The sequence below is a fragment of the Podarcis gaigeae genome (assembly GCF_964106915.1).
Source record: "Podarcis gaigeae genome assembly, chromosome: 1".
Taxonomy (NCBI): Eukaryota; Metazoa; Chordata; class Lepidosauria; order Squamata; family Lacertidae; genus Podarcis; species Podarcis gaigeae.
This window is the reverse complement of record NC_139678.1, coordinates 98,608,542-98,630,510: the sequence shown is the minus strand read 5'-3', so window position 1 is coordinate 98,630,510 and position 21,969 is coordinate 98,608,542. Positions and strand designations below refer to the sequence as shown.

The 21,969-nt window shown below is 41.7% G+C and overlaps 1 long non-coding RNA gene across 1 annotated transcript in view; it reads right to left on the bottom strand.

Moving 5' to 3' along the window:
* Positions 1 to 2,268, bottom strand: part of LOC310833855 — a 157,386-nt gene extending 155,118 nt beyond the window's left edge. The window contains exon 1 of the long non-coding RNA XR_014558966.1: positions 2,201 to 2,268. This is a non-coding gene — a long non-coding RNA (uncharacterized lncRNA). The remainder of the gene's footprint in view (positions 1 to 2,200) is intronic.
* Between the last annotated feature and the right edge of the window lie 19,701 nt (positions 2,269 to 21,969).

The following is a 21,969-nucleotide window of genomic DNA, read 5'->3' as shown; positions in this document are numbered from 1 at the left end:
GTCTGGATTCCTTGAATTAGTATGATCTACGTTACATTGGGACGCGGGTGGCGCTGTGGGTAAAACCTCAGCGCCTAGGACTTGCCGATCGGCGGTTCGAATCCCCGCGGAGGGATGCGCTCCCGTCGTTCGGTCCCAGCTCCTGCCCACCTAGCAGTTCGAAAGCATGGCAAAGTGCAAGTAGATAAATGGGTACCGCTTTCTAGCGGGAAGGTAAACGGCGTTTCCATGTGCTGCTCTGGTGCCGGTTCGCTGGAGCAGCTTCGTTACGCTGGCCACGTGACCCGGAAGTGTCTGCGGACAGCGCTGGCTCCTGGCCTCTAGAGTGAGATGAGCGCACAACCCTAGAGTCTGTCAAGACTGGCCCGTACGGGCAGGGGTACCTTTACCTTTACTTTACATTGATTCTGAGGAGGTCAATAAACAATATGTGGCATGACCCGCATTTATAATTAACGAGCAGGTCAAAACTAATGCTTTGATTTCAGGGCGGTCACAACTAATGCAGTGCATGCTCATGATCAGGGGCGCCGACTTATAAAAAATATTGGGGTGGGCCCATACCGACTTATAAAAAATATTGGGGGGGGCCCCAAGACTTCCAAACCGCTGCTGCTGGGGGAACGAAAGGGGCGAGCCCCGGGCTGCCCCGACCTTAAGTGAACCTGTGAGGGCCCGCCCTTTGCGGCAGCCGATTGGCTGCCGCCGTGGGCAGTGACTGTTAATGAGCTAGGGGGAATCCCCGCTTCTTTAAAATACATTCTACTGAATGTATTTTAAAAGGTAACTATCATCAAACAAGGAAAATAAAAAATACCAACATAATTTTGTGATTTTACAAAGCATAATATAACTAATAATTTTCTTAAATTATTGGGGGGGCGGAGCCCCCCCAAACGAATTTTTGAGGGGGCTCGGGCCCCCTCAGGCCCCATGGAGTCGGCGCCTATGCTCATGATTATTCTGAAACTAGGAACTTAGATTTGTGTGCTATCCAGAAATCTGTGACGAAAAATGCTCTTAATGCTTGCAAGAGCTTATCACTCCCAATTTTAAATTTTCTTAAGCCATGTATGCTTTAAAGGACACTTTTAGCAGAGCTTTCTGGTGGTCTATAAGCATTTCCTGCTTTTGGAAATCCTACCCCAAAGCAAATCCTTTAGTTATGCATTTTAGCTTCTGCGTTCTGCATTTGTTTCCTGGCATAAAGTATTTAGGTACTTTTCAAAATATGAGTTATTCAGAGAACAGAGCAAGCAGAGACCAGGACTGTTTCAAAACCTGTGCTAAAGTAATACTTCCTAATTAACGTTTGTGAAATTGTGACAGCTGAAAACTAAAGTCACCATGCAAGTGTCCATTGGAGATTCAAGTTGACTCCATAGGGTCATCAATGTCTATATCAGAGGAGGAGAATCTGGGGACCTCCAGGTGTTGGACTTTAGCTTGCATCAGCCCTAGGCAGTGTGACCAATGGGGAGGGGAGTCCCTATCCCGGGGTTAACTAAAGTACTAAAGTACTAACCAAACTACACATGGGGATGTTTAACTAAAAATGAAAAGTCTCTGGTACATTGGTTAAAAGGTTGGAGAAGTTTCAAGTTCCTCCCATATTACCACCTAATGGTCTGGCCTGAGCAAGAAGAATGCCAACTATTAAGAGATGGTGGGCAGTGAGACATCCATCTATTTTAATCTGCAACTCGTCCCATGCCATGCCATAGGTCTAGGTAACTCTGTACGCTCTATTTTCTATTGGCAGTTTGCTATTAAGCCAAGAAAACAGGGCCAAGCACTGTGTTTCTCCCCTATGCCATCTCCCATTCCTTCTAACGTCCAGAGATTGCAGAGTAGATAAAGCAGGAGCTCTCTTACCAATCTAAAAACAATTTTCAATGAGTAAAACATTGTTCTGCAATTGTTAGGTCACTTGACCCTGGGTAGCCCCCACTGAATACTACAGAAGTATACTACAATAAAAGGTTTAGGGAGGAGGAGGATTACTCAGTTCTACTGCAGTTAAGATTTCTCTTATCCAAAGAAAATAAATGATTATCCAAGGCCTCCTAGCACATGGATTTACAATATTCTTTTCCAGTGAAGTCTTAAAATAGAAGTAACAGAATGAAGGTGTATTTTTTAAGGAGGTGACTCCATCCTTTCTATCTATAAATTATATTTATTAGGAAATTGTTCTTACCATATTATTTGCCATCCATTTGTCTTCATTGCCCTCATTAAAGGCAAGCTCAGGCCTTAATTTCTTTTCTGTGAAAAAAGAAATCATGAAATTGAACAGATAAACCTCAGAAGTGTTACCAGGGGTGAGAAACGACAAGAGAAAAATTAGATAATTAGAAAGACCTCTATAAAACTGCAAATTCATCAGCCATTTTGAACTGTATATAGATTTACTGGAAAGGGAAATGGTTGCAATAGGAAATACTTACCTGGAAGATGCCAGAGCTTTAACAAAGATAATGGTAAAGTTACTGAAACTGCAGGTTTTACTAAAAGGTAGGAGCTGAATCTAAATTCTCATCCAGCTCCATGACACATCAGTGAGATAATGGCTGAATGATAAGAAAAGTGTTTTAATAGCACACATTTCTTTTTCCATTGATCTAGCATACTGTGGCCTATGAAACATCCTTCTGGTACAGCAGAATCCTATACATCTTTACTCATAATAAGCTTCATTCTGAGGGTTGTATTTAGGATTTTGTTATAAGGACAGAATACTATGATCAGGTTCTGTCAGCTGATGAAATAAAAGATTTGATGGATGTCTCACTGATAGAATTCCAGAAGAACAGGACAGAGTTGTGTCATGCTCTCTCTGATAGCACAACTTTACACTGGCCCTGCTCCAAGTAATTTCCTTTGCTTTCCTTCAACTGCCCACATTGTCACGGTGTATGGAACACGGTGTATGTTGAGATCCAGTCACAGTACAGCACCACCACTATATGAACCTCACACAAGACCAATACTAAGTTGATGGGGTTTGCAGCATACATCTATAGCTCTCTGCCCCTGTGCCATGCAAACTTAGAGCTCAGGATGAGGAATTCTAGTAATGATAAACAAGGTGAAAGGGTACTTTGCACAGAAAAGAGCACTTTGTACAAACAGCCTGTATCCAGGACACTCCTAAGAATTTGGTCACATTTCTAACACTCATCTACTTAGAACACTAATCGATACCTTGCCTTCCGTCATATACATGAACAGAAACCTCCATGCCATTCCAACCACCTTGGGAGCATGCTATGGGTTTATCTGTCATTTAAATTCAATGCTTGTATTTTTTGTGCTCTCCCCATCCCAACTATACTTAAAGGATATTGTTTTCTCCTTCCTCCATAGGACATGGCGGTCATTCTTCTTCTATTGTTAGTAGGAGTCTCTTCCTCTTCCCTTACATAATTGTTAAATAGAAGGGGTAGAGAATCTTCCTCCAACTCCTGGCAGCCCCAGTCCCCATGGCCGTTGATCAGGAATAATGGGATATGTAGTCCAACAACACAGGCATGATACCACATTGGCTACCCCTGTAAATTATATATATATAGGGGGGGAGAGTAGTATACTTGCTGTTGTATAGAGAGGTAACTGATATTGAACAATGCAAAGTAAGTCTCTCCTTGCCAGTAATTTGCAGCTATTTCCCCCATCTGATCTAGATTACTGGACAAATTAGATGATATTGGATTTCTTCTGGGTTGCTCTGGGTGGTCAAGACAAGCAGGTGCTTCTCACTGACATGGTATCTAGAAATGCAGTTACCAAAAAATAAGCACATGGAACCAATTCAACTCATGCCTGCCTGAATGGAGGAAAGTTTTTGCCAATCCATCTTGACTGTAAATTCTTTAGCAGTTCTCTGCTAAATGCTAGTTTTGTGAGATTCAACAATCCCTCTTGGCTTCTCCTCAGTTTTTCTTAGGCAGTATCTCTCCCAAGTGAAGATGGTGATAAATTATCTAAACATTTTAGTAACAGACTCAAATACTTCAAAAGATAAAAAAAGTTTAAAGTTACCCAGAGTGCCTTTGCTAAGGGGCTATGTACTCTGGATGGCATTGAAAATGAATTGGGCTTCATTCCCCCTGGCCAAAAAACAGCAGGTTGAGGGATTTAAGTTTATTTATATTATTAAAAATCTCCTTTATAGCATTGTAAATTTAACCTGAAAGTTACACATGTGGAATCACTTTTCATTGCTGTAATTTGGAGCTCCACTGAATCATGTCAACTTGCCTCAGAGGTGAAATAGCCCCAATGTTTTTCACCTGGTCTAATTTATAAGAACAGCACAGCAGCGTCAATAAGCCCACACCATCAAGAATTCTTTTCTATAGGGAATCTGTATAAGATCACATTCTGAATAATCTGTGATTTACTCATCCTCTGCCAGAGTAATCTGAGGCTGGAGTTGTTTTCAGATGCCCCATTTCCCCAAATGTGTGGATCTATCTAGCTGATATGCATTATGGGGTTGGGGCATCAGAAGAGACTGAATACATGGTGTGTCTGGAACTGGTCCTTCTCTTGAAAACACCTGCTTATTGGACTTGGACCATAGCAGCGGTGGCATTAAAAAGGGAAGAAGAGACCCCCCCCATCCCTTCCTCTTTAAGTGTGCAAAAAGAGCTGGCAGTTACCAAGAGTTGTGTATTTTCCAAAGGCTACTGCAGTGGGAGTTTTTTTTTTGGGGTGCATGCGTGGATGGGGGCAAATAAACTCAGCAATTCCATGAGGAAGACAAGCCTCATCCATCTCTTGTCTTAATATTCATGCTACATCTTGGTTGAACTAGATCTGACTGAAGATTCATTGACTAGAGATGTCTTGTGCATAATGTCTATGAATCCGGGGGCATGGGAGGGGAGGAAATGTTCAGCTTTTGGCACTGAAATTCACACATGGGTGAGGGCATTATTATAATTTACTGTGATTCATCATCACATACGCTCCAACATTTTTTCCAATGAAAATAGGGACGTCCTATTTCATAATAATTTTTATTATTTATACCCTGCCCATCTGACTTGGTTACCCCAGCCACTCTGGGTGACTTCCGACATATATAAAAGCATAATAAAACATATAAAAAAAGTTCCCTATACAGGGCTGCCTTTAGATGTCTTCCAAAGGTTGGCAGGTGGCGCTGTGGGTTAAACTACTGTGCAGCTTGGGCTTGCCAATCGAAAGGTTGGTGGTTTGAATCCCCGTGACAGGGTGAGTTCTCGTTGTTTGGTCCCTGTTCCTGCCAACCTAGCAGTTCAATAGCATGCAATGCAAGTAGATAAATAGGTACCACTCCAGCAGGAAGGTAAACGGCATTTCCGTGCGCTGCTCATGACCCAGAAAAACTGTCTGTGGAAGCAGACAAAAACTGGCTCCCTCAGCCTATAGAGCAAGATGAGCACTGCAACTCCAGAGTTGTTCGCGACTGGACTTAATTGTCAGGGGTCCCTTTACCTTTAAAGGTTGTATAGTTACTTATCTTCTTGGCTCAGGGGTCGCATAACTCAATTACCCTCCAACATTTCTCCGATAATAGGGACGTCCAAAGGAAAAGCGGGACATTCCAATATCAAATCAGAAACTGAGATGGCTTCTGTAGATCCAGCCATCTCCTGGAAAATAGTGACACTTGGAGGGTCTGCAAGGGCGGTTGCCCTCATCCAGTTTCAGCCTTCTCAAGGAGACTGATCTTGGCCAGGGAGCGGGGGACTGGTGGTGGACAAGGCTGGCTCATGACATTTATTGGCCTTGTATGTTTCATTCTTAAAGTCTGTGCAGTGGATAGGGATGTGACTTAACTACATTTCCATGTATCCCAGTAACAAACAAAACAAAACAAAACCCTCGGGAGTACACAGGCCTTAGGAATGAGGCCTACAAGCTCTTTTCTGCTGGCCATCTCCCTGCCCTTCAAAAGTTAGGTTTGTTTGAAAAGGCCAGGCAGTTGTAGGAACAGCTGCCTAGTGACAACGTCTTGACTAACCTGGCCCAACTGTGGTTTAGGGGCACTCATATTGTACCTGTGATTTCGAAACTGCCCCAGTTCTAAAATTTGTCACGAACTACAGTGGTACCTTGGGTTAAGTACTTAATTCATTCCGGAGGTCCGTTCTTAACCTGAAACTGTTCTTAACCTGAAGCACCACTTTAGGTAATGGGGCCTCCTGCTGCTGCCGCGCCACCGGAGCACGATTTCTGTTCTCATCCTGAAGCAAAGTTCTTAACCTGAAGCACTATTTCTGGGTTAGCGGAGTCTGTAACCTGAAGTGTATGTAACCTGAGGTAGCACTGTACTATAACATATGGGATATTCTTTGAATCTGCTTTAAATGAATAAGCAATCCTCCCCTATGAAGCTCTCAAAATCAGAAATGAAAATGATTTGTACCTCAGATGAATGAGCCTCATAATAGGGATGGATGGATAGAATTTTCTTGCATTAGAAAAAGCCCTTCCCTGATGTTCATTATAAGTGGTATGAAGTGAGTAGAGGGTGATAATTCATTTCATATATTTTTAAGGCTTTGAGATAGTTACTGCACAGTAGACTTCAAGAATAGTCTTTTCTCACATATGTTCTTTTTTTCCTAGCCAATTTTCCTTTTGGATTCTTCATTATGTAGTTATGCATGTGTTTCACTGGTCTTGACATTTTTTGTTCCTTTCATGAAATTGCTCTGATTTAATTTTAATGTCTGCAGTTCCATTTGCTCTTTAAAAGAACAAACTGCTGCTGAGGGAGGGAGTGTTTTTAAAGAAACTTTGCTCTATTTCACCCTCTGATTTTGTTTGTCTGTGTATCTCTTTCTATCTGTATGTGTGTATCTATCCATATTCCTTGTGGTGCCTGCTTTTGATAAATATGCAGCATTTTTATACCAGGACAAAAGGTAACGACAGCGTCACTTGGGCATCAGTCTAGATAAAAAGAAAAAAACCATTCTAGCTTCTAGCATAAATATAAATGTGGGAAATGACAGGTTCATAATCCAGCACTATAGTCACCTCCTATCATTTATTTAAGACCATTTAAGGCCTGAAATGTTAAAACCAAGTATAAATGCTGATTAAGGGTCTGAATTATTCTAAGTAGATGATCCATAGCTAGGGTTGCCACTTATCCCTAGAAAAATGTGATCATCCTTTTTTCTTTTTTTTTTGAGAAAAGTGTCCCCTGTCCTGTGTGGACTTAAAATGGGGCACCTTTTTTCACACATTTGCGCTTCTTCTCAAAAATGTGCAGGCAGAGGGTGGACTCAGTGGGAGGAGGAGAGCCGAGAGGGAGAGCAAGAGTTATCATGGGATGCAGGTAGAGCCTGGGGTGGGCCTGGGAGGAGGAGTTTGAGAGAGAGAGTTTTTACGCAGGCAGAGGGTGGGTCCTTATTCTTCCCTGTTGTTTGCAGTTAGGAATTGAGTTGCCAGAGACATACTGTATTTGTATATCCTCTACTTTGGAGCTGAGAACCCAACTGAAGCTGCTTGAACCTTCACGTAAACAAACACTCGTTAGTTTTCCTGTCCTGTGTTCAGATTCTTGCTTTATAAATAGCTCATCTCCCACCCCACTGCCCCTGACAAATATGGCTTTCTTTGCTCTTTGTATTTTGAAAATGTATATACATATTGAATAGGAAAACTCATGACAATTTCTGATGTATGAGTCTCTCTCTCTCCCCGCCCCCCATGCCCATTCAGTTGATATACTGAGCCTCGTTAGTCAAGTGTACATTTAAGAGGTTGGATTAAAGTGTGAAATATCAGGACTGCCTCTTCACCTGGAATATAAAATATGGGTTTTTTTACAGTTGTCCATAAATTTGGCTAACACTTATCCAATAAGACAAACTTATTTATCTGAAGTTACAGGAAAACATTTACCTCATCATAAATGTGGCTTAATTTTTCCACTGAATGCAATAATCAGACATATTGAGACAAATGTTATTTCCCTTCTGGTCTTCTTTGCTGGTCTTTCATGTCCACCTTCCGAAACATTGATGACCATTCTGTCGTCGTTTCATTACCCAAATAATAGTCAAACCTTCCAAAATAGAAGAAAGAACCCTTCTGCAATATATGTTTATCTTTGATAGCTACTCTGAATATCATTTTTCTAATATAAATTATGCAGTTGTAAATTATGTTAGCAGTTGAAAAACCAGGTGCAGATTCCCAACATCCCCTGCCCCCATCATTAGGGATCTGCTATTTGATGGATTTGTGTTTAGTAAAATTAATACTTTATTATTTCATTCTTAATCAATGAAATCCAGCTGCTTTTGAGGTCCTGCGGACTGCTGTTTTCACTAAAGCTGTTCACCCAAGTAAAGGAATCATGAAGTTTTTGTGCTCATTAATCAAAGAGCTATTTGGAATCACTGCCCTGTTTGCTTCGACTGTAGCAGAAGGTGAGGTGCACATTAGCCACACTTCCTACTGCTAAATTGAACCAATTGCTATTTCTTAAGAGCAACATTTGGCAATTGTATTACATACGGAGATTTCTTTTTCAAAACCGAAAGGACCAAACCACTTAAAATAAAGACTACTGTAGATAAACTTTTAACTTGTTGAAGTTTTTTAACACTTGGTTCCAGTGAAACTATGAGTCCAGTTGGAATTTGTTCAATCGTCTCTTGTGACCTACCACAAGGTAAACGTTTTTCTCCAATTTCCTTTACTGAAAACCTTTGGGAACTGGTTGTTTGAAAGCTTTAATATACAACAAAATTGTAGGCCACAAATTTGGCAAATCTAAACAGTAAACTTCAGCAACATCTGGAGAAGCAGATCTCTAGCCTAGCTTTACCTCCTTGGTGGTGGGAGATAAAAGGAAGCTGGATGAAAGGCAAGAGAGCATGATGAGAGGGCAGGATGGTAAGCAGAAGTGGAGGCACCTACCTGCAGAGGCCTCAAATTCCAATTCAAGTTGTTGATTAGGAAGTGCCCTGCTTGAAAGATCAGTTGTGGAGCAGGAGGTTCTTGGCTGAGCAACAGAACCTGCAAACGTTTGTATTAGCCTGCTAAGAGGCTACTAGCATTGAACCTCCTCACCTTCTGCCAAACAGTTGAGGGACACAGTGATCTGTCCCTCTTTGACCAGACTGCTTGGTTATTGAATTAGTAATATAGTACAGTAAATAGGTAAAGGTAAAGGGACCCCTGACCATTAGGTCCAGTCATGACCGACTCTGGGGTTGCGATGCTCATTTTGCTTTATTCGCCGAGGGAGCCGGCGTACAGCTTCCAGGTCATGTGGCCAGCATGACTAAGCCGCTTCTGGCGAACCAGAGCAGCACACGGAAACGCCGTTTCCCTTCCCCCTGGAGCAGTACCTATTTATCTACTTGCACTTAGATGTGCTTTCAAACTGCTAGGTTGGCAGGAGCAGGGACCGAGCAACAGGAGCTGACCCCATTGCGGGGATTCGAACCACCGACCTTCTGATCGGCAAATCCTAGGCTCTGTGGTTTAACCCACAGCGCCACCCGCGTCCCTTAGTACAGTAAATACTAATGGAGTAATTCCTGCTCACTGCAGGTAGCGACAGAAGTACAGCTAGTGCACATTTTGCTTGTGGTAGCCTTTGGAAAGAACCAGAAAAAGGGGCAAAGCCAGCCTGGGATCTGCTGGATCCCTAGCCAACCCCACTGCTTTCACTTGACAGCATCAGGCCCTGTACAGGCCCAGTCGGCATGCCAACTCCAGGCTGACATAGTTCACAGCTGCCTTTTTTCTACCCTCTGCTTCTCTGGCTGGTACAAATGATGGGACTGTCCCTGCCACTGCCCAGCCAGGTTTTAGATTGCTCGGCCCCTCTGCTATTGCTACTATATAAGGCTAAGAGAATTTCATTATTTGGCTCATTGATCAGAATGTGCTGCATGGAAGTCTAGCATTTTCATTCTAGTTGTTCTTAAAACAAAAGGCGTTAACTGAGGGTGGTTTTCACCGATAGACAAAGAAGTATTACGCACCTAAAGCTTCTGTTAGTTTCAGCTCTCTTGAAAATATATTAGTATGTTGTCATAATTGTTTCCTATATTTTTTACTGTTTTTAATAGATTTTAATTAGGGTCCCATGCCTGGCCTTTTTAAAGGCTTTATATACACAAAGCAGATAGCTTGAATTAATTAGCGTTTTTACTTTTTTGAATGTGGTATACAAACCTGATGTCATCACAACTTCATACTGCTCTGTTTCTTTTGCTGTGACATGCTTAACAACAGCACAATTCTAGAAATGTTTCCTCAGCAGCAGGGATACTTGAAGAGAGACCCCAGAGGGCAGCCTCCACTATTTCTTCCCTAGGAGGGTACCAGCAGTGCCTCCTATTCACCAAGAGGCTGCTGTAGAGGCAGCAATGTGCAGGGGGCTGTTGAGGAGGCAGCAGATCTGGTCCCCATTCCTGCCACTGTGGCAACAGCAGCTGGTGATGCATTCCTTTGTAGGCCAGATTTGCTGCCACTATGGATCCTGCCTCCTGAAGTGAGCGCCTCACCTTGTCTCATGGGTGGACTGACCCTGCCTAATATAATCACCTGTGGTGTTCTGAGGGTCATTCAATTTCTGGGAGCAGACAGGGGGGCATAGGGGAATCCAGCAAGAATAAGGAATTGGTGAAAATTGCCTCCGTGCCTCTGCCTATGGGGGGGGCATCCTTTGTTATGTCACTTAGTGCAACTCTGGCTCAAAATTACTATAAAAATGAGATACGAGCAATAATTGACCAACAGATTATATTACTTGCTGTTTTAGAATTGTCTGGATGGCTTTTCTAATATCGTATTCTCTCTCATACACCTCTCTCTCTTCCCCTCTGTCTGTCTACACACACATACACGTGCTATTTTTCTAGAAAAAGAAGTGCTGGAATTCACCATGAACATCCCCCTTGTTGTCTTATAATAGTAATGGTGGCCACCTGAGAGGTGCTGGAACTGAGTTCCAGTGAGTTCTGGCTGAAAAAAGCCCTGACACACACACACACAGAGAGAGATCTTAGCCATTCTCTTCTTCCTTCCCCTGGTTCTGTTGCTATGGCTACTGCAGTATCCCCATCTTGTCTTTATAATAATGATACTGACTCAAATTATAGAAAATGCATTCCCCCCCCCCCCGCTTTGGAGTGGTGGGAAATGTATGTGTGCAAATATTGCAAAAGGCACATTCTCTTTCATGTATAAAGTGAATGCTTAAAGTTGGGTAGCTATTCTTACAGCACAGTGCTCGAACGATCTATATTCAAGAACTGCAGAAAATCTGTTAATGATATTGGAACTTTAATGGCACTCTCCAGCCCTTGACCATGCTGTGCTTTGCTAGTACACAAGCTCTCCGATAAGACAAATGCGAGGACAGAGGAGCTGCTTCACAGTTGATCTCGTGGGTGCGGGGATTATAGCTGCCTTGTAACTGATGGAGCCTGGGCAAAGTGGCTGCTTGAGAGCAGTGAACAAAGGTGATGACTACAGCAAAGAGCTCCAACAAGAAGGCAAATGGAGGTTGCTGCAGTTTAAACAGCATTGGCCACGCCCCCTGGCTAACCTGATTGTTTGGCTGGGGGCGTGACTCAGCTGGGAGTCCTAATGACATGGGCAGCATTCCCTCTGCCCACTGTCAGGTCACTGGGAGGTCCCAGGTGCACGTCCGCAGTGCCACCCACTGGAGAAGGGGAGTGGTCTAATGAAATTGGAACTGTAATAGCACTATCTTAGAGTAAGGACTTCAGCCAGTCAGATAACAAGCTGTAAGTAGATTTGAGACATTGATTGGTTTTGGGTTTGTTTGTTTGTTTGTTTTAAACCAAGAAAAAGAAAGTTAAGGTAAAGGCATGAGAGAGAAGCCAAGCCAGAAAGCCAGTCTGGAAACTCTGTTATAAAGCAAATTATGATAGTTTTATTGAGAAATTTCCTCCATTTGTTCTGGGCTGAGGACATGCTCTCCTCAGGCCTTTCTTCAGTGTACGTTTCATTTTTGTCCAGTGTTATTTCCAAGTGAAGAACAAAGGGAAGGTACCTATCTATGCAGGAACAAAGAAAATGGAGCAAGCTTCAATATATGCACTTAAAGCAGCATTGTCAAGGGTCACGCTAGATGTGACATCAAATTTTTGTGAGGGAAACTCTTTTTTTCCTTTTACAATAAGAAGCCACAAGGATTCCCAGCCTGGATAGGAATAATGGCATGGTCTCCCCGCCTCACCATTTTATTGCTGAAACCACCCCCGCTCCTGGTTCAGATGGTACGATTATAAAAACTGATTAAATAAGCTTTACAAATGGGAGGGGGGAGATGAAGATGCAGTGGGAAAATGGAAAATCTAAGCCTAAAAGGAACAGGAACAAAGCAAAAACCAAAGCCCTTTGGCTGCCGCCAGAGAAGCAAGGAGAATTGGTTCTGTTGGGTTTTGGGGAGATCTCATGAAAGCCTCATGAGATTGTGGTAAGCGAGGCTGCAGTGGCAGTGGCAAGAGGGAGCGGGCAAATGACAGCTCCTTCCTGTTTTGCCTCGGTGGCAAAACAAGACAAGCTGCCTTTGCCACATAACATCCCTGGATCTGCTTGACATGTAGCCTTCAATGTGTACTTTGTGCAAGAGGTCACCAAGGCTCAGTTCTGCTCATGTGATTTTAACCCTGAAAAAAATATGGAATAAGAATAAAGTGGTCCTTGGAATCTTCTTCTACGAAGCTGTTGGGAGTGGACATTAGGAGTTTTGGAGCGCCATCAGTATGCTGGTGACACTCAGCCTATTTCTCTATAACATCTACCCATATGTTTAGAAAGTTATGCTAATTTTAATCTGTTTTAACATTTTAATTGTTGTATGTTTACAGTATGGTTGTTAATTTTTCTCTATTTCATTGTTATCTTTTTATAAACTGCTTTGAGAATTTTTTTTTTACACTCAAGCGGTGTGTAAATTTTACCAAATAACATATTAAACCAGCTGCTGTGTAACTAGAGAAGCCCTGCTCACAACAGATATGTTTTCTGAGCGTGTGGAGTAGGAGATTGCAGCAAGATCACGCTAGCTAGTGTGAACACAGCCTGCAGGCAAAAGGAAATACTAAAAATGACAACATTCCCAATTGCATGCATGTTCACACATGCACAGGCTCTGGACTCAGCTACACTGGCAAAGAAAAAGCACTTTATATGTGTTGTATATGCATTCTAACATTGTGACACCAGATGGCGCTGTGGAGTTGCGTTTTTGCCAATCTGATTTTTCATACAAAGTTGACAACGCGTTTAACTGAAGCACTTCTTTGATGTGTTTAGATCCAGCCTCTGTCTGTACCCACAGCTGCATGTACAGAGGTTGGGAGCAGGATGTGTGGATGCAATCCTGCCCTCCATTCCATGCATTTCAATAACCACACCTATATCTTGCGAGCAGGCCTAGGAAAGACCCAATCATTATCGGATTAGGGGACGGAATGTTGTTTTTAGATTTGACCCCACATTTTCCTAGAAAGAAAGTACTTGCTTCCCTGATTCTCTCCCATCATCTATGAAAACAAAACTGTCATAAAGTTCCTTGAAGCACTTCATTATTTGCTTAACCGAAAGAAGAAGAGAATGGTTCTAAACGATTATATTTATAAAAGAAATCACAGCTTCCTCCATGAGTAATGAAACTAGAGCCCCAGTCAAACTTCATTGAGATAATTACCATATTCTCATCCACTTTCTTCCATTGTGAAGGTTAGATGAATTATTCTTTTCCTCTGCTTTTCATTCACAGAGTAGCTGCTTTATTCCATCACACAGACAAATGCATTTAAATTGATACATGAATGGCTCTATGGGTTAGGAATTATTCTTTTCTGGCGGCATAACCTGCAGAATTTAACGTGCAGCTGCTAAAGGTTTTTTTGGGGAGAATTTCGGTGATCAGGAAAAATGACTTCATATACATACAATTTAACACTTCACTATTCATTATTAAACACCTGTCACAGTTCCTGAATAGGAGGAGCTGAAGAGTGGTGCATTAGATCTTAGAAGGGACAATTAATGGCTAGTGGAAATTTTCCTCTCTTTATACTCCACGGAAAACAGGCTATTCTCAAGCCACCTTTTCGGCCCAATTCATGGTGGATATCTCTAGGCATAGACTTGCTCAAGTCAGAGTGAATGAGAGCTGGCAACACTTGCAGGGATGCTTGCATTTAGGTCCCCCCCCCCCCTTCAGTTCAGTCTGCTTTAATCTAACAAGGCAACACTTGGAACTTGTAAAGACAGCTGGATCAACAAAGGAGAGAAAGAAAACAAGAAACTATGGAATGGTGCTGAAAGAATATCCTTTAACCAGGACAACCTTTAACAAGGAAAATCACCCTCTTTTACTGTTCCTCCCAGGAAAAGGCAATCCTAATAGTAAAAGTGAGAGCAGGTGGGAAAGGTTATACACTGTGAATTGGTATTAATCTCAGTCCCCAGCAGGCATTTGTGTAAGTTACAAAGACAGCAAGTAATTCCAAATGGTTTGGCAGCCACTGCTAAAAAGAGAGCTAAGGACAGCCATATAATGCTAAGCAGGATTCGCTCAGCTTTCAGAGGGGAAACTAAGCAGATTCTGGCAGGAGTGTATAATACACTGCACAATGGACCTTTTATTTTTATGAATATTGAAAAATCAGCTGCTACAAGAAAGAGATAATGAAAAACAAACAGAAATGTTTTCCATGATGAGCAGAGGCTCTTATAATGATCCACTTTGCTACAGATATACTGAAAATCTGCAGCAAATTAACATAATAAACATAGGATAAAATAACTGTTGTCCAGAACATTATGCTGCTCTGCACATCGTTTGAGAGATCACTTATTTTAACTTTTTAAAAAACATGTCTAGCTCTGCACAAATAGCAGTGTAGAAAGGGAAAGTAGGATTAAAAGACTGTGACCCCACTTATTAAGCAAAATAAACATTGATTGTTGGATCTTGATCCTATTCATTAATTATTATTAAAGCCTATTTACATTTACTAAATCTAACTGCTTCAGAGGTTACTGGGATTTGCTTTCAGGGGTGGCGCTGTCGGTTAAACCACGGAGCCTAGGGCTTGCCAATTGGAAGGCCAGCGGTTTGAATCCCTGCGATGGGGTGAGCCATGGTACACCAGCATCAGCACAATTGGATGGTGCCTTCATCTGCTTTATGAGGAATGTTTGAGACATTTGGAAAAGAGGACACTGAGGGGAGATATAATAGCCTTCTTCAGATATCTAAAGAGCTGTCATGTGGAAGATGGAGCAAGCTCTGGAAGGTAGGACTTGAACCAATGCATTCAAGTTACAAGAATGGAGATTGCGACTATACATAAGGAAGAACTTTCTGACAGTAAAAGCTGTTCAACAGTGGAATGGACTCCCTCAGGAGGTTGTGGACTCTTCTTCCTTGGAGGTTTTTAAGTAGAGGTTGGAAGGCCATCTGTCATGGATGTTTTAGTTATGGATTCCTGCATTGCAGGACATTGGACTAGACAACCCTCGGGGTACTTTGCAACTCTACGACTCTATGTAAAGCGGGGGTGGTTAACTTTTTTCAGCCTGAGGGGTGCAGTACCTTCTGAGCAACCTTTCGGGAGCCATATGTCAGGGGTGTGGGGAGCCAGAGACAAAAGTGGGAAGAACAATGAATGTAACTGTTTCATGTATGCTATGCTAGCTTCTACATACACACACACACCCTTCACTATTCTTCATCCAGGCAAGCAGTTATTGGAATTAAAGGACATATTTTAGTCAGGCATAAACAGTCAAGGAGATTGTGAAGCAAGGCTTCTTATGGGTGTGGCTGGGAACAGGCAGTGGGCCTGGGGAAGAAGTGTGATGGGAATCCTGTGGAGACCTGAAGGGTCACATTCAGCCCCTGGTCCTGAGGTTCTCTGCCCTTGATGGAAGGTAAGCCAAACAAACTCCTTCCTCCCTGAAATCTTGGCAGTATTTCTCTCATTCTCCCTTGGCTTTACAGCCGGCTTCTTTTTGTTCCCCCACCCCCAGAAAAAGCTAGAGCCCACCTCTAACCAAACACCTCTAAAATATGGATAAACATGATTTGTCCTCCTGTCTGTTCTTCCCTTACAATGACCAGAGGTCATTGCTAGCAACCTGAACTGATACCTCTATGCATTGCATGTTTCAGTGTCCCACTGCAGTCATTCTGCCAGGCTGCAACATGGCTCAGTTGGAACCGGCAAGGACCTGCTAAATGTTTGTCAGGTTTTCAGTATGGCAGTAACTAACATCCACAGAAGTATGGTGCATGGTGGATACAGTGACGCAGGTGAATTAATGTATCCAAATGCCTGGAAACTTAACTAGAATTCACCCTCCAACCTCATAAATAGTCAGTGTGTCCAGAGAAGTAGGTGATTTATAGTTTAACATTTTCCTGTGATCTGTCATTTGCTCTTTCGCTTTAAAGCTAAATCACTCCAGAAATGCACAAGAGGGGGGAAGGCAAGGAGAAGTCTTTTTATTTTTAATTAGAGTGCACTAAATGGCAATAAAGTAATGTGAATACAGTGGAGACCTCTTAAATCCATAACAGTAAATCTATTGCTGCAACAGGTCCATCCTTTATCTGATATTCGTTTAAGATCGTTTCACACCTGAAGTGTAGCGCTGACATGAATTGGTGCTAATAGACTCATGTATTTAAATAATTCAATAAAACATCTGGAAAGGGATATGCCTTGTGACTTTCCTGATGGAAACTTGTTTTGTGCTGTATAAAATGTGAGGAAATTGACTGTGCTCATTACTTGAAAATCAGCCATTCAGTCGCTTTCTTCATTCATTATTTTGGTTGAATATTCATTTCTTGTTATTCCTATCCAATTTTGTTGTGGTGGCTCAGGATAGGCTCCCAGTAGCACTTTCCCCCCTCATATTCTGCTTTCATGGAATGCCATAGCGAGCATTTTGTCTTAACTTCATGCTTCCCTGCTTATGTGGCATCTTGTAGGCTTGCAGCCTTCAGAGTACAATTCAAAGTGCACATTTTGACCTATAAATTAGCTTGGTTCAAACGTATTTACAAGATCATCACCTCCTCTATTCCTCTGTAATTATATTTTACTTTAATTATCTTCAATGTGAGAGACAGTGAGGTGTAGCTGTTAGTTAGTGGATTGAACTAGGAGCTGGGTGTCAAGGATTCAATTCTTTCTTCAGTTCTCTGGCTGATTTTGAGCTTGTCACTCTCTCTCTGCCTAAATCTACCTCACAGGATTTATTGTGAGGATAAAAAGGTGAGGAGGAGAACCTTGTATGCCACCTCATGTTCTTGATGAAAGATGGGATATAAGCACTGTACAGTACAATAATAATTTCAACTATGCATTTTTTAAGGAAGCGCAAGTTGCAGAGCTTCAGTAGCAATGTAGCAAGAGGGAAGTTGTGCATATGTCCCTCCAATATGGCATCTCTACTTACAGCTTGCATGGGATAATAAGAAGCATATGGGTAGATAGTTGCTATCCCACAGCCCTTTCCACCAAAATGGCCATGCAAGGCCCAAACAGTTTAAATAAATCTGGGAGGTGCTAGAAGTTTCAGAGAGTATTTCAACAGAATTCCTCATTCTTGTTAAATCAACCTTGTTCTTTTTACTCAAATTAAATCTCTATAGCTACCCCATCCTAACTAGTAAAATGTTAGTCTTCTTCAGCCCCTAAGATGCTGAAAATAATTTGACATGTGCTTGCTTTTTACAATACATTTGGTATCTGAAACTATAGGGATCTATTCGGTGTGAAGCAAAGGGGTACGGGGAAGTACCATCCATCTGTGTGTGCCATAATGTGTGCATTTCTCTCTTCCTTCCCAGAGAACTAAGCCAGCTTCTATATTTCTCCTTTACTGTCTTCATTTGAATTTGTCAGGGCCAAACTGCACACACTAAATGTTATATTGTGTGGATCTTTTTTCAAATGCAAATAGCAGGCTCAGTAGAGCTCAATTAGGTTCTGGAGTGATGGGGAGGTGGTGGGAAGAGGAAAGGTGACACACAGAAAAATCCCTCCCCCTCCAGTGTTGCACTAATGGAATCTTTCCTCTCATGCAAATAGCCATTTTGGAAGGGCAATTTTTATCTGGACCGTGATAGAGGATGAAAGGGTTAAATTCCTCCACCCTCTGTAGCTTCAGTAGCCCGATCAATTTGCATCTGGACAAACATACAACTTAAGATACGTAATTAGTGTCACATGTACTTCGGCCACAGATGCATGACAATATCATTTGGAACATTGAGTTTCTTTAACAGTTAACTTATACTGAACTTCCACTTCGAAAAAGGAACACATCTTGAGCAACCCACTGACTACTGAATTACTTACTACTAGCTAATCAAGGAAGGTATTTTGGAATAATTGTAGATAGTTCTGTGCCAGTGTAAAATTAAGAAGATGACCCGGAACAAAACTGTGCCTTTGAATTTGATGAAACAAAAGGAGGCTCCCTGGTAATTATGATGACCTTATGCAGTTTTATTCCTTCTTCTTTAGCACAAATAGCAATGTTCTGGTTTAATTGATGAAGCCTTTTAAAATATGCTTTCCCTTTTGCTTCTTTGACCTTGCTTTGTTGTGGCTATACTGTATACTAGTCAGAAAAATTATAAATGATTCACAACTTCCCTTTTTTTTCTTTACCATTTAACTAGAGGGTCTAAAATATATGAGCCACTGTGCACACACATGAAATGACAAGTTTCCTGGCTTGCAATTCAATTGAGATATAAACAGAAGAATAGTGGACATGAAAAGGAAAGTGGGGTCAACAGAAAAGAGTAAAAGGAAAGGGGACTGATATGTTGGCAAAGTTTTGAAACAAAGCAAAACAGGGATTTCCAGGACCAGTAAAAGTAAGTGGACCAGGCTAGTCCCCTAAATGTTCTCCGGCACCTCCTTCCCAAAGCCTGGGAAACTTCTGTCCAGCTTAGAGAGGGAGGCACGATGTTCACACACATGGCTTCAGGAAGACATGTGCATGAAGTCGCCCCTCTCCATTGCCTTCGCAAGCTGGCACCTCTGCCTTTAACTGTTCCCCTACAAAAAAGTTCACCGGACACCACTGATGTACACCTATTCATTTCAAACTTTTCAAAATAGTATGCGAACCAAAGCACAGCTCTCCTTTAAAATTCACACTTCTCAATTTTTGCAGTTCGGTTTTCTAGCCAAAAGAAATGTGTACAGGAGTGCCCATAAAAACCCATGGTATCATGAAAAGGACATACAAAAATGCATTCTATTTGGGGGAGCCATTTGCAAAAATGTGCATATTGGGAGAAATGTTCATTAAAATGCAGACAATTTTTTAGGAGGGTCCTTTTTAAAAAAAAAAAAAAAGGCAAGATGATGATGACAAAGTGAATTTAAGATGGGGGGGGGGGGATGAGAAACTGAAATTGACCATTTTATCCATTCCTAAATAAGAGTAATGGCAGAGGGATGGAGAAAATGAATGCTAGGGAGAAGCAAACCATGGAAAACCTTAAAAAGTAAAGAGAAGAAAAGTTGCTTTAGAAAGAACAAAGTAATATTATCTCCATGTTGAGCACTGTTTCCATTTCTGGATAATCCGCCTCAAACAAGTAAACAGCAGGATCCAAACCCAGAAACCCATTTGCCCTTATATAGACACATGGGTCTGCTTTGGTTGTGTGTCTCTGGCTCTCCCTATAACTCAAAATGGAGGGAGAAAATTGGGTTGTGAAAAGGAAGGGACATAAAAATCAACTTTCTTCAAGAAAATTTATGCAGACACCATAGATGCAGGTGGATTCAGTCTGTACACAGGAGTTTCTGGGCTTGAGAAAAGATGGCCAGATTGAGACACTCAACTAGAAAATGTGCAAAGAATCACAACAGGTGGTTGAATTACTGTGGACTCCATATGTCCTCAAAGCTGTTGCAACCAAGCTTAGAAATAAAACACTTGCTTAGAAATAAAACACTTTCTCATATGATTTCATGGTAGGACTCCTCATCCAGAGGCTGATCTAGTAGTGTCATAACTGGTAACTCTCTGAAATTTGGGGTGACTAATTAGCCAGCACCTCTGCCACCACTTTCCTCCTCTGTATTTTAATCGGCCATTGAGATTTGCAGCTCAATTATCATTTTGCATTTACAGAGCAAAGATCTTTCTCTATTTTAAGATCCGCATTCAAGAAGACAAATGAACTTGCCATTTCGCTGACACTTGAAGTACTCAACAGTACTTGGCATATGAAGTAACCTTAGTCGCGGAGGAGTTGTTACTGCTTTCACCATGTTATAAAACACATGTAAGCTGACTTTGCCTTGGAGAGTGTGAGTGTGTGTGTGTGTGTGTGTGTGTGTGTGTGCATGCATACACGCTTCCAAAGTTGGTTATGTTGTGGAGTAGCAATAAAGATGTGTCTCTCTGTTGGTGTGCTTACATTTTGTTAAAGAGGGATTTTTTTTATGGCTAGGCACTCTGTTGTTAACCTTGCGTTCTAGTTGCATCTGCTTAGAATTTGCCTCCTGCCACCAGCTTCTTAAATCAAACAGTCCAAAGGGATTGTTTTAATGGCAATCACATGGTCTTTTGGACAATATATTTTTCAAGATGCCAGACATTAAATACTGGTTCAGCTCCCTGGTAATCCCTCTTGAGGATTCCAGTGCTTCATTATAAATGACCCTGCGAGGTGAACGGTAGCAGGCACTGCACTATTTATCTTGTAATTGCCGTTCTTTAGAATTTTGGCTGGGACACGACTATTACTACCCTGGAGATGTAAATCAGTTCAGATAGCATGAAAAACCCAAGTAAGACTCCAATCCTTCATGCTGCTGTACTTGTGTACACTCCACTGAAATCCATTGCCCTCATCTGCATGTTACTGAGTCAAAGAATACATCTATAGCCATGCAAACCTACTAAACCCTAGTGGGAAGGGCTTTTGTTTACTTAATCACATGTTTGTGGCAGTGGTCTCTGATACCAGTAAAAACAAAGCTTTGAGTTCAGGCTTGCCCTTGGTTTTCATTTGATTATTTAATTGCTATACCGCTTAATATATTAAAAGTATCTTTAAGCGGTGTGCAAACAAGAAGCAACAACAGACAACTTAAACAAGTATCACAAAAATACACAGTTACATATAAAAATGTTGCGTCAGTGCGAAGTTACTAATTATAAAAATCATCCCAACATGACCACAACAAGAAATTGCCGACAGCATACAAATCAATCTGGCTAACCTGATTCAAAAATACACACTCGCACATGAAAACAGTTCGCCCTACAGCTAACCAAAGACAACCAACCACACTCTAAACCACCCCCAACCTCTCTCACCACCAGGGAAATACAACAAGAGAATAGTAAGAGAACCCATACAAGTAACACTGACAGAACCCCTCTCACACACTAAGTAGAATAATGGAAGCATAACCACACCACTCCACACACCATTTCCCCCTCTTTCCCTTCCTAATTGTTTAAACCAATTCATGAACCAAGAACTTGTACACTGACCACTAATAATGAAACATATGTTGTAGATATTTTCCCACATTTATTATGCTATTTTTGTGATACACAAATGACATGAGAAAGCTTGATATACTTGTTTGTATAATATTTTTCATATTTATAAAACCTAATTTTTTAAAAAATCAAGATCCTTTTCCTTCTGACACAACCTCCCTCACAGCCTCTGGGTTTTCACTCAGGGTCCAACAAACTCTCAGCTCAAGCACAACAGTCTTACCATGAGAGGAGCTCCTGGAAACAGCAGACATTACTCTAGTCTCTCCCTCTAGACTTGCTGTTTATGGGCAGGCCCCAGGTGGATGGCATTTCCTCAGGCTGCCCACAGCTGTGTCCCATTCAGCTGCACCCTCCACACTCAGTTCCAGGTGCAGCAGGTTTGTTGAG